This window comes from Sesamum indicum, linkage group LG3, assembly GCF_026168435.1.
Source record: "Sesamum indicum cultivar Baizhima isolate 11 linkage group LG3, ASM2616843v1, whole genome shotgun sequence".
NCBI lineage: Eukaryota > Viridiplantae > Streptophyta > Magnoliopsida > Lamiales > Pedaliaceae > Sesamum > Sesamum indicum.
The window spans coordinates 23256399-23262571 of record NC_142659.1 but is presented as its reverse complement, the minus strand read 5'-3'; the positions used below and the strand labels follow the sequence as shown (position 1 = coordinate 23262571).

The 6173-nt window shown below is 42.5% G+C and overlaps 1 pseudogene; it reads right to left on the bottom strand.

The window, feature by feature from the left end:
- Positions 1 to 5740, bottom strand: LOC105158538 (uncharacterized; annotated as a pseudogene).
- Positions 5741 to 6173: the final 433 nt, after the last annotated feature.

The window sequence follows — 6173 nt, the reverse complement described above, 5'->3', positions numbered from 1 at the left end:
TCAAGGTGTGGGTGGTTGCCTTGGTGTCAGCCCGAAGTGTTCAAATAAACCCATCAAGTTGGCTTCGATGCGAGCGATTTTGCGAGCTATGTCGTCTAAGGTTGTTTGTTGTGGCGTCGGAGGTGGTGGTGATGGTCGATAGCGGCGAAGGGTGTCTTGAGCGGCAGCGGCGATTTTGCTGAAAGAAGAAAAAAAATCTGTTTTTCATCCATCCAAACAGAATTGAATAAAATTTTGCAAAAACTAAAATTAGACGAAAGAGGAAAGGAGAGGATAGGGATTTCATGGGTTGCCTCCCATGCAGCGCTTTTCTTTAACGTCTTTGGCTAGACGAAGAGAAATTCGTTTAGGTGATTGCGGGATCCACAAGTTGAATTTTTTCGACTGTTGATGTTTGAAATCCCTCGTAGAAAGGTTTGAGCCGATGTCCATTCACCTTGAATACCTTTTGAGTCGTGGGGCTCTTGATTTCGACTGCGCCATGAGGAAAAATATTAGTAACAATAAAAGGTCCAATCCAACGAGAACGCAACTTACCAGGAAATAACTTGAGTTTAGAATGAAAAAGGAGAACTTTTTGTCCGACAACGAACTCTTTTCGAGATATGGTGCGATCATGGAATGCTTTTGCTCTTTCCTTGTAGATTTTTGAATTCTCGTAAGCATCATTCCGTAATTCTTCGAGCTCTTGTATTTGCAACTTTCTCTGCCCTCCCGCTTCGTCCATTGACGAGTTGAATTGCTTGATCGCCCAATACGCCCTATGCTCAAGTTCGACAGGGAGGTGACAAGATTTACCATAAACCAAACGATAAGGGGACATACCTATGGGTGTTTTGTATGCCGTACGATAAGCCCAAAGTGCATCATCCAAGCGTGTACTCCAATTCTTTCGGTTAGGATTCACCGTTTTCTCGAGTATGGACTTGATCTCTCGATTGGAGACTTCCGCTTGACCATTCGTTTGGGGATGGTAGGCGGTCGAGATTCGATGCGTGATGTTGTATTTCTTAAACAATGCATCGACTACCTTGTTGCAGAAGTGTGTCCCTCGGTCGCTTATAATTGCTCGTGGCATACCAAACCTAGAGAATATGTTAGCCTTGACAAATTCCACAACAGTTTTAGCATCATCGACACGAGTGGCCTTTGCCTCTACCCATTTAGACACATAATCTACTCCTAAAATGATGTAAGTCTTGCCAAAAGAAGATGGGAAGGGGCCCATATAGTCGATCCCCCACACATCAAATACTTCGCACACAAGTATTGGGGAAAGGGGCATTTGATTACGATGGCCAAGATTACCTACTTTTTGGCAATTTTCACAAGATTTACAAAATAGATATGCATCCTTAAACATATTTGGCCAAAACAAGCCGCATTCTAGTACCTTTCGTGCTGTTCCTTTTGGTCCAAAATGGCCTCCACATGCATATGAATGGCAAAACTCAAGAATAGAGGGGATTTCAGTTTCAGGAACGCACCTTCGAATGATTTGATCCGAGCAAAATTTCCATAAGTAAGGTTCATCCCACACATAATGTTTGGCATCATTTTTGATTTTGTCCTTTCGTGCTCTAGTTAAATCTCGTGGTAAGACACCAGTGACTAAGAAATTAACAATATCAGCGTACCATGGGGTGATTCCTTGAATGGTGTGGAGATGTTCGTCCGGGAATTCGTCGTTTAGAGGTGGTGGGTTTTTGTCGGTGACCAATCGGCTAAGATGGTCAGCTACGAGGTTCTCCGCCCCTTTCTTGTCTTTGATCGTTAGATTGAATTCTTGCAGCAGCAGTATCCATCTTATCAATCGTGGTTTTGCCTCTTTCTTTGACAACAGGTATCTCAACGCTGCATGGTCAGAATACACAACAACTTTAGTTCCAAGTAAATAGTGGCGAAATTTTTCTAAAGCAAAAACAATAGCCAAAAGTTCTTTTTCCGTTGTCGTGTAATTGCTTTGAGCGCTATCCAACATCCGTGATGCGTAATATATCACATGGGGATCTTTTCCAATCTTTTGGCCTAGGACAGCCCCGATGGCGTGATTACTAGCGTCACACATTATCTCAAAAGGATGATTCCAGTCAAGTGGACGAATCACCGGTGCAGACGTTAGGGAATCCTTTAACTTGTCAAAGGCCTTCATGCACTCTTCATCAAATGTGAAAGTGACGTCTTTTTGCAGCAGCGCACACAGTGGTTGGGCGATTTTCGAAAAGTCCTTTATAAACCGTCGATAGAATCCTGCATGTCCAAGAAAAGAACGAATCTCCCGCACGCTAGCGGGGTAAGGTAAAGATTTTATGACGTCTATTTTAGACTTATCTACTTCTATCCCCCTAGAAGACACGATATGTCCTAGAATTAAACCTTGATCGACCATGAAATGGCATTTTTCATAATTTAGAACGAGGTTTTTTTCTATGCACCTTTCAAGTACTTTAGTCAATTTTTCCAAACAATCTTCAAATGAGTTTCCGTAGACGGTAAAATCGTCCATAAAAACTTCAATAAAGTGTTCAACAAAGTCGGAAAAAATACTAACCATACATCTTTGGAAGGTAGCGGGTGCGTTGCAAAGACCAAAGGGCATTCTTCTATAGGCGAAGGTTCCGAATGGGCATGTGAATGTTGTTTTCTCTTGATCTTCCGGTGCCACTGGAATTTGATGGAAACCTGAGTATCCATCAAGACAACAATAGTGAGATTGACCGGCTAATCTTTCTAACATTTGATCTATAAATGGAAGTGGAAAATGGTCTTTTCTCGTGGTGGCATTAAGCTTTCTATAGTCAATACAGACTCGCCACCCGTTTTGAACACGTGTGGGTACTAAATTTCCAACAGAATTTTTTATTACGGTAATACCTGTTTTCTTAGGTACTACTTGAGTTGGACTTACCCATTCGCTGTCAGAAATTGGAAAGATCATACCTGCATCGAGAAGTTTCAAAATTTCTTTCTTTACTACCTCCATCATCAAAGGGTTCAACCGGCGTTGTGCTTCCCTTGAAGGTTTTGTGCCTTCCTCTAGGAGTATTCTATGCATGCAAGTCGAAGGGCTTAAACCTTTAATGTCGGCAATAGTCCATCCAATGGCTTCTCGAAATTCGCGAAGCACCCGGATAAGTTTTTCCTCCTCAAGATCGGTGAGCTTGCTTGAGATGATCACCGGTAGTGTTTTGTTCTCCCCCAAGAATGCGTACTTGAGGTGTTTTGGTAACTCCTTTAATTCCAATGCGGGTGCCTGTAATATAGAGGGAACAATTTTAGTGTGAGAATGCGGTAATTCGATGAAAGCAGTTTTAGTAGGTAAAATTCGAAGGGAGTCGAGTTCAAAAACGGTGTCACCGATGTTTGGATCTATGATCATCTTTTCCTCCAAAATTTTTGCTTTCTCCAACGTGAGGCTTTCTTCTAATGCATATTTCACATGGTCCTCGCTGCTTATTGCTATGGAATCCTGCACAAAAGGGTCAAAAATATCTACAAGAAGAGCGGTGGGTAAGTCAGTTGGATACCTCATGGATTCATAGATGTTGAATCTTATGATTTCACCATCGAATTCCATAGTGAGACTTCCACTATGCACATCGATTTTTGTTCTAGCCGTCTTGAGGAATGGTCTTCCTAGCAGGATTGATGTGGAATTGGGGGAGTTGTCTTCCCTCATATCCAATACGTAGAAATCAGCAGGAAATACTAATTCATTTACCTGTACGAGAACATCCTCCAAGACTCCCTCCGGGTAGACTACAGATCGGTCTGCGAGTTGGATGACTACCCCCGTTTCCTTTAAAGGACCAACTTTCAAAGACTCAAAAATGGTTAGTGGCATAACATTTATAGATGCTCCAAGATCGCACATAGCCTTCTTGATTCCAATCATGCCAATTTTACAAGGTATGGAGAACGTACCTGGGTCCTTACATTTTGGGGGTAGTTTTCGTTGGAGAATTGCAGAGACGTTCTCCCCCATACTTACCCGTTCGTTTCCCTTGAGTTTTCCTTTGCTAGTGCATAATTCTTTGAGAAATTTCGCGTATCGGGGTATTTGCTTGATGGCATCGAGTAAAGGGATGTTTACCTCTACTTTACGGAATGTCTCAAAAATCTCTTTTTCTTCCTCTTCCTTCTTCGCTTTGGTGAATCTCTCTGGGAAGGGTGGTCTAGTTACCAAAGGCTTCGGATGATCCACTTCGTGTTCGGTTTGTTCTTGTTGGACCTCAATTTCCTTTTCCGATTTTCTTTCCGCATCGTGCCCACGTTTTGTGTTATCTTCCTTCACATGTTCCTGCAGTTCTTTTCCACTACGAAGCGTAATAGCACTAGCATTTTGTCTAGGGTTAATAACAGATTGAGAAGGTAGCTTACCTTGGGATTCGAGCTTACCAACAGACGACGCTAATTGACTAATTTGAGATTCTAGATTTTGAATGCTCGTCTGAGTCTGTTGTTGGAATTGTTGTGTCTGTTGTTGGAATTGTTGGAAGTTCGCCTGGGTCTGTTGCTGAAATTGTTGTGTGTTGGTCACTAGCGCTTTCATCATGTCTTCGAGGGATGTGTTGGGCGTGGGGTTAGGTTGTGGAGGTGGTCGGTATTGAGGTTTTTGAAAGTGTTGGTTGCCGTAACTCAGATTCGGGTGGTCCCTCCATCCGGGGTTGTATGTTTTGGAGAAAGGATCATATCTTCGCTGTTGTTGTCCGGCGAATCCTCCTACGGCGTCGGCATGTTCGGTAGTTGATTCTTGAAGAGTTGGGCACATGTCGGTAGCGTGCCCCGTTAAGGTGCAAATACCACACGCTTTGACTTGCTGGTAAGTATCTGCAACAACTTTTTCAACAACAGTTGTTAGTTGACTTAAACGTTCTTCAAGATTACTTACCTCGTTGCTCTTCCTAGGTGGATCATCATGTCTAACCCCAAATTGTTGCGTGTTGGACGCCATAGTCGAGATTAGTTTACGCGCCTCGGTGGGGGTTTTGTCGAACAGTGCTCCACCACTTGCCGCATCTATCAGTTTTCTATCCATATTTGATAGACCTTCATAGAAATACTGGATCAACAGGTGATTCGGGATTTGATGGTGGGGGAAACTCTCCACTAGTCGATTGAATCTTTCCCAATATTCGAAAAGACTTTCTCCCGCGAATTGTCGAATTCCGCTGATCTCCTTCCGGATTGTTGTGGCTCTTGAGGCAGGAAAGTATTTCTCAAGGAACTATTTTTTGAGATCGTTCCATCTTGTAATGGATCCTGAAGGTAGGAGATACAACCAATCTTTCGCTTGATCGGCGAGAGAGAAGGGGAATGCTCTCAATTTGACTTGTTCCTCGCTTATGCCTTGTGGTCGCATTCCGGAACACACCACATGGAATTCCTTCAGATGCTTATGTGGATCTTCACCTGCGAGACCACGGAAGGTAGGAAGTAAATGAATTAATCCAGATTTCAGTTCAAAATCTACCTCTAAGTCGGGGTATTCAATGCACAGTGGCTGCTGGTTTAGATCGGGTGACGTCATGTCATTGATCGATCTTTCAGGGATCAAAGCCATTGTCTCTTCTTCGGATTCGCTTAGGGATTCTTCAAATTCCAAGGTTATATCTTCTTCGTCTTCGTATGGAGCGGATGTTCCTTCCAATTGTTGTTTAGTCTCTCGACGAAGTCTTCGTGCGGTCTTTTCGATTTCCGGATCGTATACCAATTTACCTGTACGAGAAGACCTTGGCATCAATGGTGATAAAATCAAGTAATAAAAGAAAATAAAGAAATATACTTAAAAACGCCAATCCCCGGCAACGGCGCCAAAATTTGATGAGTGTCGAAGTCACCAAAAATAATTCCTACTACACTTGTGAAAGTGGGAGTAGGGTCGATCCACAAGGATTGGTTTTAAGTTAATTTCTTTTTAGAAAAATAGAAAATAATGGGAAAGGTTGTTGATAAAAAGGAGTAATTGGAAACTAAATAATTAAAAATACCTGGTAAAAATATGAGAGAGAGATTTTCAGGTTAAGGCTAGGATCATGCTTGATTCTCGTGAGTTGATCATTGATGCAAGAATAACACATGTATGGACAAATAAACCAGTTATGGTCGTTGGTACGACCTAACAACCTCACCTTTCCTTACCTTTTCGTTAGCCAAGGTACGACCGTTGACTA